The 14,573-nt window shown below is 34.5% G+C and overlaps 1 protein-coding gene across 1 annotated transcript in view; it reads right to left on the bottom strand.

Moving 5' to 3' along the window:
* The window catches only part of TMEM242 (transmembrane protein 242), a 282,085-nt gene that overhangs the window by 11,610 nt on the left and 255,902 nt on the right, over nt 1–14,573 (bottom strand). The window lies entirely within an intron of this gene.

Here is a 14,573-nt window from a genome sequence, read left to right as displayed (position 1 = left end):
GCTGGTAAAATTGGAAGAAGAGCTGTAGGTTGTAGAAAATAAGATACAATAGTTTTGCTAAAACCCTGTAATTTCATTCTGTTTCCACTGAAACACTTCTTTCATTTTGGTTACAGTTTTAGAAAAATACTTCTTCAGAGGGAAAATCTGAAGAAATATGTTCCTCAGAATCTGATTTCTCCTCTTGCGGCTTGGGTACTGGAGAAAAATCACCCCAGTCTAAATTTTCCCTCATACTGTAAATCAGAATCTAAAGGAGAACATAATCTTTTTTCTTTTATTTTCTTTTTCTTTTAAATATTCAGTGATTGTTCAGAATGAAAAGAATGGAACAATCTTTTTGCAAAATCTATCTGGTATTTCCCATCAATCTTCTCTGAAACAGGAGAAGAAAACTGCTTAACCTTCTGTCTTCTCTTTCTAGGAGACTCCATTGAAAAAGACTGACTCAAGGATGGGGCTCTTCCCTGGGAATCAGGCACAGAAGTTTGGCTTTGGAGTAGAACATTGCTCAGTCCCTCCCCCAAGACCAACATGAGTGGTTCTCCTTTGCCTAAGGACAACCCAAGAGATGCACAGGACATGGCCAACGGCCTAAGAAGGACAACCCAAGAGATGCACAGGACATGGCCAATGGATGGTCCTTACCAGTTTCTTGAAGATCAGTGCCAGTAGAATCAAGACAATACAAACAGCAATCCATGACATCTGGTTTAGCCACAGTGGAATCACCACTGGCAGGTGAAGGAGCAAGGAAGCTGGCCTGTCTATTGCAGACATCTGTGAAAGCTTCTTCTTCTTCTTGCAGACAAGCCTGAAGCCTGCTCTACGGTTAGCAAAGACAGAGTGCCTAATAAGCTAGTAGAAAAGCATGGATGAGTCTGTGAACATCCTGACATGAAAAATACAGTTTTGAGGGGAAAAGAAGTCAGTCACACTTTAAAAACTAGAAGCTCAACCCCGTATCTAAAGCTTTGCCCATAAAAAAGTAAAGATTTTACACAAAAATTTGAAACCATTTTATCCCCACACTGGCAACTTAATAAAAGAAATCAAGTTTTTTTACTTAATTTTTAGCGACCACTAAAAAACAGATTTGTTAGCCCAAATGCCAGCTTTTCTTTGATGAAAGTAATTTTTTTTTCCTCAGAAAAAAAGATAAAGTGGAAGGTTTTCCCCAGAAAGTTACTTGACTGCCCAGCCTTGGGAAGCACTACCTGACTGTCAATCACTTGAAGCTTGCAGAAAGAACACATATCAACAGCAAGAAAGGTCTGTAGCGCCCTAGCCACTGATTTTAGATTGATCTCCTTGAGCCCATCAGTGGTAAGAGTGAATGGAAGGTACCTTAAAACTTTTGCTGGTCGTCATATCCTTGGCAGGATATAATCCATACAGTTTAGGCTACAACAGTTTTCTTATGATGAATATCTGTGTGCCCCTACAGATGGCCAACTTCTAATTCTCCACTATTTGTTTAATGGTTTAGTTGCAGTTCTACACTATTTAATAAGCATGCTGAAGGTAAGATTCATCAACAGCAATGGAAGCAGCCTTAATTGTACCAATTATATAAGGAAAATGCTCAATAATGAGTGTCTTTTACAGTAACAGGGCCATAAACCATTTACCTACAGTTTCAAATGTAAATTAATTAAAGTGCCATTTCTGAACTGGGAAATTGGGGGTGGGAGGAGAGTGAAGTGGGAAATACCTCCCCTCAGCTAGAATCATTCTATGAAGGTATGGGAGGTGGATGCAGGGAATATTGAGGTCACATAGCCCATACACAGCAGTGTTCAGACAAAAATAAATACAAATTTGAATAAAAAGGGGGGAAAGGTAGGGAGGAAAGATTTTATTAAAAGTAAGCCACCTTAACAGTTTAAGCTACTGGTGTTCACCTTCAGGATCAGAAACAAGTGTGCAAGGCGAGTTTCAGATTACACAAGCTAAGGACACTGAGTCCCCTTGCAGGCACTGTAAATGCAACCTTTGCCCCTAAGTAAGGAAGATTCATAGGTTAATAGGTGTGTACTAGGCTAATGGCCCTGGAGCTTTTACAAGCCTAGCCCATAGAAGTCCCCTTGCATCGAGCCACCCAATGTTAGTTCCTAGTGCCTCTACCAAGTACAGCCACTGAAGTGATCCCCAGGATGAACTTTCTATTTCCCATCCATTCATCAAGATTTCTCTTGAAGAGTGCCAGTGAGGTGCTCTGCTTGACATGTATGGGAAGTCTATTTCAGAGCATGGGCAGTCTCTGGGTTAAGAACCTGTCCCCCCAACATGTTCTGTTGATTGTGGTAATGAGGCTGAGGCCTCTGGAGCATGTGGTATGCAGGGATTAGGATTTCTTTAGATGTAGCATTTCTAACAGAGCTGGGTCAGGCATGACTTTGTAAGTCAAGCAGAGATCACCTCTTAGTAGACGATATGAGACAGAGAATAGCTGGAGATTTTTGAGTCTGTCAGTGTAGGTCATGTGTTTAAGGCCTACGATCCTCTTTGTTAGGTACTTTTGTGGCCTTTCCAGCTGCTGCATGTGTCTAGCGAGGTACATGCCAAATGGGGCATTATACTTGATTGGCCTAATGACGGAAGAGTAGAGAGAGATGAAGTCCTCTTTCTTCCTGGATGCAAAACCCTTGGTAATGAGATGTGCCACATAGGACTTTCTGACCACAGTGGTAATGTGGTGGTCAAAGGAGAGGTTGCTGTCAGCTTGTGTCCCCAGATTTCTTATAACACCTTCAGTGTTCAGTGGGCTCCCATCGATGTGGTTATTAGTGGGAACAGAGTTTTTCCCAAAGGGAATGACTATGTACTTTTTGGCATTAAGCTTAAGGCCATGGTTTTGATACCAGTCATTGGTCTTAGTGAGGCCTTTCTGTAGGATGTCTACATCATTTGGGGAGTTAATAATGGCTCCCAGCTTGCAGTAGTCTGTGAACTTGGTCAGCCAGAGTCCCTGAGTTATTAAACTACATTCTGCCAGGATGAGTGGTAAGGAAGTTTTGAGCCTTTACAGCCATATTTTAACACATACAGCAGTGTTTCAGTAATAAATACAAACAGAACAACACATGCCTTGACAGACATGCCCAGGAGTGGCCATAAATTCCTTCACTTTCTTTCAGTTAATGACTGAATTGCTGGTAAAGTAAGTAAGTGTGTGTGTGTGTGTGTGTGTGTGTGTGTGTGTGTGTGTGTGTGTGTGTGTGTGTGTGTGTGTGTGTGGTCAAGCAACCAAGGATTCCCTCTATGAAGTCAGCAGGTAAGTGCCTGTAAGAAAGTTAGGGATGAGAATTACTGAGAGAAAGTGTTATGAAATGACATTATGTATGTATTTGTTAAGGAACAGAAGCGAAGAGAGGGGAAGCAATACAAATTATAAAAGGTATTAAGGTCAGTACATTCCTCTCAGAGAAAATAACACTTTACATTCACATAAAGCTCAGCATTAGATGCATTATTTGAAACCTTTGTTGTTTTAATTAGTAACAAGAAGTAATTTATGCATCCTAGTTAATATATATATATATAGCAAACGCTAACAAAGACAATGTGGCTTTTAGAAAACCTAGAACTATCACTACCTAACTGAACACAAGTAGCCAGTTAAAAAAAATGCATTAGCAAAAAACAAAATGGATGGTAGAGCTTATGACAAACTAGTTAATACCCTAAATCCGGTATAAAACATAAACTGACCTAATAATAAGATAAAATTCACAGAAATAAACATGCATACATTTGTAGAAAACAGAAAATATAGAGAGAATTGGTCATAGGACAAGATATCAATTACAAATACTTTGATAGGTTAACAAGTTAAGAAAATATATGACAATATATAAAATGAAATGAAATTAGTGCAATTTAAAGTGAAAGGAACCTTATATTCTATGACCTAGGAGTGAGGGGGAAGAGACAAACTAATGGAAGATTGTGCTGTAAATTAGTGAAATAAGGTAGTGTAGGTGTTAAAAACCCACTGATGAACATGTGAAGGGGTGGTATAGAAGACTTCCTTGGGGTAGTAGGAAAATCCACGGAGAAAGCTTAAAGTAGTGAATAACACTGAGCTGACCCCTGACACCCCCAAGCTGGAATCAATCCATCAAAGTGTCAAAGGTGGATGCAAGGAATATAGAGGTCACATTGCTCAAAGAGAGTAGTGCTCAAACACCACTTTATAAAGGGGTAGATTTTGGAAAGCTTTTGTTGAATGCCAAAGACCACTGCCACATTTTCTGAAACAATGCCAGTTACTAGGTTCCTGGACAGCCAACGGTACAGCTGAGAGAAGTCCTCCTGTTTATATTTCTGCACACCTAACAGAAGGGCCAGCAATATAAAGAATAACATCATATATGCACGGAGTGATTTTAGTACATAGTAGTTCTGTTTAATGTATTTCATAAACAAATAAAGTAGTTTGGGACCTAGTGCAGACACCAGAAGGATAGTGGCTGCAAATGTGCCCTCGTCAGGTGCTGCATTACCTGCTTGAACTTAAAAGGTCTCGTTTGCTACATAACTTAATATTGTGTCTGAACCAAAGCCTGAGCTCTCAAGTCTGTTTAGTAGAATTTGTTGATTCATATTTTCAAAAGCTCAGCATTGGTCAATAAAAATAGACCTTTGATTGGACAATAAAAATAGCCCTATGAACAATACTTTTTTCATTGTTCATTGTGTATAACTGTGTAAACTGCAGTAAAACTTTTCTGTCCATTTCTAACCCATGTTGAGTCCATTAGAAAAGTGAATTTATTTAGGTGCTCAAAAAGTTGATTATACACTACTGCCTCATATATCTTTGCAAAAGAACAGTGAATTGAGATCAGGTGTAAATCCTGGGGAAAGAAGGATGTTTTTTTTTTACTTGAGGGGAATCAGAAATTATATGACCGTGCTTGAAAAAACAGTTCTGTACAAACTTATCATAGCACTATATACCCTGCTGATTACTGTTGCAGATCAGAGTGTCTTTCACAATGGAGTAGACTCCAGGTCTATCTTGGAGGCTGTCACGTGGTCCTCCATACACACCTTTACCAAACACTATGACACTGATGCTTTCTCTAGGTCCAGGGCAGCCTTTGTTATGTAAGTCCTGTCTGTACTGCTGAACACCTCTTCTACTCAGTAGCCAACCACCCTTCTTTCCTCATTCAGTTGTGGGAGTCACCCATATGTCAGGAATGCTGTAACAAGGGCAAGCCTAATAAGATACATTAATTTACATAAGGCCAACTTAGTCTTCCTACAAGAAACCCATCTCTTGAAAAAAGATATTGATAAACTAGCCACAAACAAATATACAGTATTGGTTAGTTCAGAGCACACTCAGAAAAAAAGAGGAGTGGCTATTTTATGGAATAAAAGTATGCCCATTCCTAAAACCATTAAGTCTTATCAGGATGACAAAGGAATGTTTTGTATGGTTACAATACAAATTAATGGGAAGACTTACACTTTAATTAATGTATATTGGATACCTGGAATTGGTATTAATACAGTGAAACATCATCTTGATAAGATCATATCATTCTCTATAGGAGATATTATTTTAGCTGGTGACTTTAATTGTATACTACATGAAAGTGATACTACCACTATAGGAAAGAGAAGAATTACATCTAATGCAAAACATTTAAAGGATTTTGCTAATTCTTATCATTTGAATGATATTAATAATCAGATAGATTCAAAATCATTACCATACACCTTTTTTCTAACAGATACAAAACTTATTCAAAATAGATAGGGTCTTTATTTCTAACCAGATGGTAACAGATTTAATTAATTCCAAAATCATTTCATGTCCTATATCTGATCATAATTCAATTGTTTTTGAATTCATGATAAAAAATACTCATAATGTTCAGATCAAAAGGATACCAGCATACTTAACTCAACTAAAAGACTATAAAGAATATATACTTTCAGAAGTAAAACATTTTTAGACATAAATAACACTCCTGAAGTCTCCATTGTTTATGTTTGGGATGCCTTAAAATCATATCTATATGGACAAAGTATCAGATGGTATAATAATAAAAGGAAATCTTGGGATAAGGAATTGTTAGATATTCAAAGTAAATTAGACTCTTATAAACATAATAATAAAGAAAATATTATGGACAAGAAAGTTATTGAAGAAATAAACAAACTAAATGAGAAATACAAAGAAATTTTAACTCATAAAGTTAAAATAACTTTAGAGAAATACAAGTTTTGTCTTATTCAATAAGCCCCAAATACTTACATAGACTTAAAAATAAAACAAAAGGTTGAATAAACAAAACCATATCAAAGAAATCTTTTCTCTAAGGAAAAAGAAGAATGTTTCTAGTATACCAGAAATACTAGATGAATTTAGAAATCACTTTCACAAAATTAACCATAATAATATTAAACATGGAACCTAAAGATAAAATAAAGGAGTTTATAACCACAAATATGAATAAAAAGCTTAATAAACAACAGATTAAACTATTGGACAAGAGTATTTCATATACAGAAGTTATTACACAAATAAATAAGCTTAAATCAAACAAAGCACCGGGTAATGATGGTATTATACCAGAGATATATAAAATCCTTTCTAAAAATACATATTCATTAATACATAAGGTTTTAATTTGGCCCAAACTGAGTTAATAACCCCCATCTTGGCAATATACATTTATTTCGCCAATTTTAAAACCTAATAAAGATCCAACTAGATGTTCTTCATATCGGCCCATCTCATTACTTAATGTTGATTATAAAATGTTTATGAATATCTTTGCTGATAGATTGAAGACAATCATTCCCGGCATTATAGATATAGATCAGACAGGCTTCATTGTAAATAGAAATACTTTTGATAATATAAGAAGAACTTTAACATTAATAGATTTTGCAAATAGGAAAAAGAAAGATTTAACACTTATTAGTCTTGATATAAGTTCAGCATTTGATTCAGTAAGTTGGGACTATCTGTTTACCTTAATGAAGTGCACAAACTTCTCGGATGCATTTGTAAATCTAATTGAACATTTATACAAAGGAACGTTGGCTTATATTAAGGTAGGAACATATGTTTCACAAAAATACCCATTCTTAAAGGTACAAAACAAGGATGTCCACTTTCTCCACTATTATTCACTTTAGTAATGGAGCCTTGGGCTAATTTGATCAGAAACAGTACTGACATAGAGGGTTTTGAAATAGATGAAAATACAACATCCAAAATTCAACTTTTGCAGATGATGTTCTAATTACATCAGCAGGATCTAATTCTTCTATACAGTCTCTATTTGATAACATGATGAATTTTAAAAGTATTTCTGGTTTAATATTCAATGAAGAAAAACTAAAATACTACCTATATATACACGAAAAATATTCTCATTAGTGATTTTACTAAATATGTACCCAATTCAGGTCAGATAACTTATTTAGGTATAATACTATCTAAAGATATTAAATCTATTATATATAATAATTATAATACCTGTTTTCTTAATATACAAAATCTTTTTAATACCTGGAATAATATGTTTTTACTATGGAGGAGAGACTTACAATTATTAAAATGATAATATTCCCCAAGATTTTATACTTAATACAATCAATAATACTTCCACCTACAAAAATAATTATCAAGAAACTGAACACACTAATGTTAAATTTCTTATGGGCACCTAACAGACCTAGGATTGCATTAAAGAAACATACTAATAGCTGGGGGTATTTCTTTTCCAGACTTTAATTTATATACTATCTCTTCTATTGTAAAAGTTATTACTTTATTAATAGATCAGTCATATGTCACAAAATGGAAAGATTATTGGGAACTAATTAGTATACACTTCATGAAAATCTCCTTAACACATAAAAATATGATTGTAAATAACTCCATGTTATGGTTACTAAAGGAATTTTGTACTTCACCTATTACACCTAAACATATGGTTTGTTACCCATTAAATATTATTATTAGTTATCGTAACTTTATATTCATGCACCCTAAGTATAGGGAATGGAATTTTATTGTATTTCCTATAATTCAAATAACCAACTCATTAATTGACATTCAATTATCCAATAAACATGGTCATTATTTTAAAAGGACAAGCTAAATAAAAAATTCAGTTACTATATTTTTATCTATAAATAATTTTTTATTTTTTAAAAAACATTTAATGTTAATTGAATCATTCAGACCTGGGGGTCGGTCTGACCTCAAACGAATCTGCCACATGGTTTCCCTCTGTTCGACAAAATTCTTGAAATCACCCCCCCACAGGTCTGACTGACAAACTTCTAATACTGAGAAAAGAAATTTTTTGAAATTGGGACACACAACTGAATGTTTAAACAAAGCATTATTTGTGTCCTTACTTTTTATGCTGTACAGATGTTCACGTATTCTGGTTTTTAAACATCTAGTGGTCATTCCTATGTAAAATGAAGTGCAACTACTGCAAAAACTGATATATATGACACCCTTTGTGTTACAATTGACGTACTGAGGTACTTCAAAAGTTTTATCCAAAGAGTCTATCATAATGTAAGGGCCTTGCAAAATGAATCTACACATATTACATCCAAAACAAGGAAACATCCCCTTCGTTTGTATGGTGCTGACTTCACCAACTTTGTTATAATTCTTAATTTCTAAGGCTCTTTTAATATTGTAATTGTTCCTTAACACAAAGTTGGGCTGTTCCCCAACTAATTGACTAATATCTGCATTGCCCTGCAAAATTCTCCAATTTTTTCTCAGAACATGTTTAATAGGTTCACTATCAATAGTCATGTCCAAGGAACAGACTACATTCTTACTTAATTCATCATTTGATGTACCTGAAGTAAAGAAGTTGTCTTTGTTATTTAAAATAGCCTGATATTGAGTACTACGTTTTTCCAACACTTCTCTTTTTATATTTTCCAAAAACAAAGTGTCATATCCCCTGTTAATAAACATTTCAGAAATGAAGTCTAACTCTTCATAAAAATCACTGTCATTGGTAGTCATTCGGCTGGCCCTTATAAATTGCCCTTTTGGTATGTTCTTTTTAGTATGGGATGGATGACCACTTTTAAAATGTAGATAACTATTTGTAAATGTTTCTTTTCTAAAAATACCGCTTTGAAATCTGGATTCAAATGAATCCCACCAAAAAAGGATGTCCAAAAAACTAATTTTCAAACCTGTTTCTCCCTTGGTGAATTTTAAAAATTCGACTGTATTGTTAATAGCTGCAAGGAATTCCCTAACTGTATCATTATTTCCTTTAATAATAAAAACCAGGTCATCCACAAACCTATGATATAGTAAAATATTGAAATTGTGTCTTAAAGGTTGAAGAAATTCATCTTCCCACCATGACATCACAAGGTTAGCATACGACGGAGTGGCGGGGGACCCCATAGCCACCCCTCTTTTTTGCCTGTAATAGTTGTCACCAAAAATAAAATAATTGTGATGTAATAAAATGTCCAGAAATCTACAGATAGTCGAAATCTGTCCAGTTTCAAACTTTCTATTCTTACTCAAAAACTGGCGTATAGCTTCAACCCCTTCCTCATGGGGGATACATGTATATAAAGACTCGACATCCAAACTAAAGATAATGTGTTGATTAGGATCAAATATATTGCTCTCACTAAATGCCTTAAGTTTTTCTAAAAAATGCCAAGAATCCTTTATATATGATTCTTGTTGTAACACTAAGGGTCCTAAGGTGGCATCTATAACTAAGGAAATTCCCTCAGTCACTGAATGGGCTGAGGAAACAATGGGTCTGAAAGGAGGATCTGTTAAACTTTTATGTGTCTTCGGTATCCCGAAGAAAATCCCTATTCGGGGATTTTGAATCAAACAAAAGTCATATACCTTAAAGTTGATTTCACTAGACATAAGAGCGTCATACAAAAATGAATGAATAACTTTAAATTTCTTATTTATTTCATAAAGCGGAATCGCCTCATATTCATCAATATTGTTTAACATCTCAAGCATTTTGTATTTGTATTTCTCCTGTGTCATTATAACTAAATTCCCACCCTTATCGCTTTTCATAAATCTGATAGTCTCGTTCTTCTTTCGCAACTCATTAAAGGCCTTTCTTTCCCTAAATGTTAGGTTGTGGGTGACTTTGGTATTCTTATTCAAGATATTTTCCAGATCCTGTATACAAATGTCCTCGAACACTTTCAAGGTATAATTTAACTGTGGATTAAAAGTGGATGGTTTAATAAGACTATTTTCTGTCATAGAGATGTCATGCATTAAATAATGTAAGTTTAATTTCCTCACATATTTCTTTATATCCACTATAGTTTTACTATAGTCAGCTCTTCTTGTTGGTACAAAATTTAGACCTAGTTTTAAAACATGGGTTTCATACCTATCAAAAACTATATCTGTTAAATTAATAATTTCAAAGTCATTAGTCTTTACGTTTCGTCCGCTGAAGAGCTTGATCCCAGGAATGTACGACTCCTGGTTGACATTGTCCTTTTTTCCAACGGTGTTTTCTTCCCAAAAAAATTAGATGTTTTCAAAACCTTTGAACCGGAAACTTTGTTAACACTACTTGCTTTGCCTTTAATGATATTGTTGTCATTAGACTCATTCATTGAAACATTATCAACTGATTCAGCCCCCACAGTTTGAGGAGCCTTATCGTTAATAGCCCCATTCGAGGCCGTGGCTTTGCTCATGGTTTTATTGAAACTGTTAACCGGACCAAAAGCGCAACTAATGTTGCGACCCAAGCTGTTAGTCTTGGGGCCTTGCGTTACATGATAGTTACGCATATTGCCCCTTTCAAGTTGTGACTTTTTATAGTTATTATCTCTATGGCCCGGTACAAAATGGTTGAAGGCAGACTTTGATTCATAAGCTGTAATATCTCTTAGTAATTTCGAATGTTTTCTGTTGGTAACCTCGCCCGCATGTTTTTCTAAATCTTCACTCATTTTGTCAAACAGTTCCACTTGTTTGTTTTTGTCAACACATAAAGTTTAAATTTCATTTTCTAAAACACAAATATCTTCTTTCAAACTTTTAAGTTTTTCCACATTATTATCAATCAATAATCTCAAAAAAGATTGTCCCGCTTCATTGAAAAAATTAGTTAACACTTGAAACATGGGGTCTCCGATGAAAACACCGTTGGGGCATTTAAAAAATCTTAACCCCTTCGGTGTTATGCCAAGTTCTAAACATCGCTCAAAGTAGCAATTTTCAATAAAAATAGAGCGGTGTTTTCTTAGCAAACTACCTAACAACTCAATTTTCTGATGAAACTCTTCATTATTGAATGTTAGTACATACCCCGTTTGTCCACCAAATGGATTATCAAAACGATCTATAAGGGATCCAAGGCCGGGTTCCTTCCGTTATAATGATCCATGGTTACCTTCAAGGTTGCCGCTAACTCTTGTCTGTGGTTTTCCAGGATAAACATTAGTCTCACTGGTGTCGACAACAGTGTCCAACTCGTTGAAGGACCCCAATGGACTTGAAGCGTTCGCCACATTTGCCAATTGATGTGCATTGCGTTTAGTAGCATCAGCCACTAAAAAATTTAACGAATTCTGGATGTTAATCAGAGTAGCAATAAGCAAGTCTTGTGTGTTCGGTAGATCCGAACCCGGTGTAGGATGGATTGTTAGGTTGAGAAGCTGTTCGTCACCTTCCTCGGCCATGGAAAATAAAAGTAGCAACTGAACAAATCCAAAAAGACCAAGACCATAAAAAAGCAGTCGAGAAAGGAAACAGTCTCTGCAGCTACAGGATAGCAGTATAAACGATACAATGGTAAAAACCACACAAAACAGCAAATAGCGTAATAAATTTTACTCCATACACGCTTTCGTCAAAAACTTCTTCAGAATACATTACAAGTCCACAAACACCATTTAAATAACCAACTCATTAATTGACATTCAATTATCCAATAAACATGGTCATTATTTTAAAAGGACAAGCTAAATAAAAAATTCAGTTACTATATTTTTATCTATAAATCATTTTTTAAGAATTATAACAAAGTTGGTGAAGTCAGCACCATACAAACGAAGGGGATGTTTCCTTGTTTTGGATGTAATATGTGTAGATTCATTTTGCAAGGCCCTTACATTATGATAGACTCTTTGGATAAAACTTTTGAAGTACCTCAGTACGTCAATTGTAACACAAAGGGTGTCATATATATCAGTTTTTGCAGTAGTTGCACTTCATTTTACATAGGAATGACCACTAGATGTTTAAAAACCAGAATACGTGAACATCTGTACAGCATAAAAAGTAAGGACACAAATAATGCTTTGTTTAAACATTCAGTTGTGTGTCCCAATTTCAAAAAATTTCTTTTCTCAGTATTAGAAGTTTGTCAGTCAGACCTGAGGGGGGGTGATTTCAAGAATTTTGTCGAACAGAGGTAACCATGTGGCAGATTCGCTTGAGGTCAGACCAACCCCCAGGTCTGAATGATTCAATTAACATTAAATGTTTTTTAAAAAATAAAAAATTATTTATAGATAAAAATATAGTAACTGAATTTTTTATTTAGCTTGTCCTTTTAAAATAATGACCATGTTTATTGGATAATTGAATGTCAATTAATGAGTTGGTTATTTAAATGGTGTTTGTGGACTTGTAATGTATTCTGAAGAAGTTTTTGACGAAAGCGTGTATGGAGTAAAATTTATTACGCTATTTGCTGTTTTGTGTGGTTTTTACCATTGTATCGTTTATACTGCTATCCTGTAGCTGCAGAGACTGTTTCCTTTCTCGACTGCTTTTTTATGGTCTTGGTCTTTTTGGATTTGTTCAGTTGCTATTTCCTATAATGTATACTCAGGGTATGCTTTTGTCATCTACTTCTGAAGGAACTCATTTAGCTATAGATAATGATCTAAAGTACTGGTATCAGTTGATATCTGATAATAAAGTTAAAAATCTAGATTTCTTAAAACAAGAATTTGATCTAAGAGAAACTTGCTGGTTAGAGGTTCAGACCTTTACACAACATCTCATTAATAAAATAGATTTAATGTCTATAACTGTTAAAGAATCTATTCCAACACTGATTGATTACTTGATATTAAATTTACAGCATAAAGTTTCTGATAAAGGTAAACTTTCATACATACATAAAGTTATCAGACAAGAAACTTTTTACAGTGTAGATTCATACTGGAATTATTTCACTTCTATTAATGGGGACCCACCAAATCAACAAGATAAACAATATATATTGGAATCTGCTTATAGAACTACGTCTTCCATTGTCTGGAGACTTTATACATGGAAATTTTACATAGATCTTTTATACACCTTTGATGATGAATAAAATAAATAATAAAGATAATCTATGTAAGAGATGTAATGTAGAAATTAATGCTGACTGGGCTCATATGTTTTATGACTGTATAAAATTGAAAGAATACTGGAAGTCAATTAATGAATTTTTGCAGGCTCTTTTTACAGATAATTTCATTATTTCTAAATCTCTTATATTATTCAACACACCTGTACCTCAAAGTGTTAAAAAGGTTAAGCTTCCCTTGTTATGGTCTATTCTAGCAGTGGCTAGGAAAATAATAACTAGAAATTGGATTTCAGATACACCTCCTTCGTTCAATGAATTTAAAAATGTTATGAATATAGTGTGCCATATGGAAATAAACACAATTAGGACTAGAACAAACAGAAAACCATCTTATTTTATTGTATGGGATAATTTACAAAATTTTTTAAAAAAAAATTAATTTCAATAGCATGGTATTTTAGTTTAATTAATTGATCTGATTTTAGTGGATGTCTTTGTAAACACTTTAGTTGTTTTGTTGAATATTATAATAATACCTATTTTTAATTACTTGTATAAAATTGTTATGATATTTCTCTTGTATGTTAAAACAATAAACCTGTTTTGAAAAAAGGAATGCTGTAACAGTGATTTTGGTTAGGACGTAGTACAGTTGTTTAAGAACTTATAACAGTAGGTATAGGTCTCTTCTCTTCCTCACCTCAACTTTCCCATTCTTCTCCCCCTTTGCTTTAATCTTTGCTTTGTTACATGTGTATGGGGGAATTTTCTTACCTATTGAAGCTACACCCCTCCTAGCTGACTCCTTTCCTTTTAGTAGTCTCGGAAATAGTCTGTGGATCCATGCTGTTCCATCCATCTACAGTGGATATAAAAAGTTTACACACCCCTGTTAAAATGCCTGGTTTTTGTGATATAAAAACACGAGATCACAATAAATCATTTCAAAACATTTCCCACTTTTAATGTGACCTATAACCTGTACAATTCAGCTGAAAAACAAATCTGTTAGGGGAAAAATATACAAAATAAAAAAGGTACAATAAGCTGGTTGCATATGTCTGCACACCCTTAATGTAATACTTTGCTGAAGCACCTTTTGATTTAATTACAGCATTCTGTCTTCTTGGGTAGGAGTCTATCAGCATGGCACATCTTGACTTGGCAATATCTGCCCACTCTTCCTTGCAAAAGAGCTCCAAATCTGTCAGACTGCGAGGGCATCTC

The sequence above is a fragment of the Protopterus annectens genome, chromosome 1.part0 (genome assembly GCF_019279795.1).
Source record: "Protopterus annectens isolate FY-2018-M chromosome 1.part0, PAN1.0, whole genome shotgun sequence".
In the NCBI taxonomy this organism is placed as follows: domain Eukaryota; kingdom Metazoa; phylum Chordata; order Ceratodontiformes; family Protopteridae; genus Protopterus; species Protopterus annectens.
Note: the sequence above shows the minus strand (reverse complement) of the source record. Positions and strands in the feature narration are given on the sequence as shown.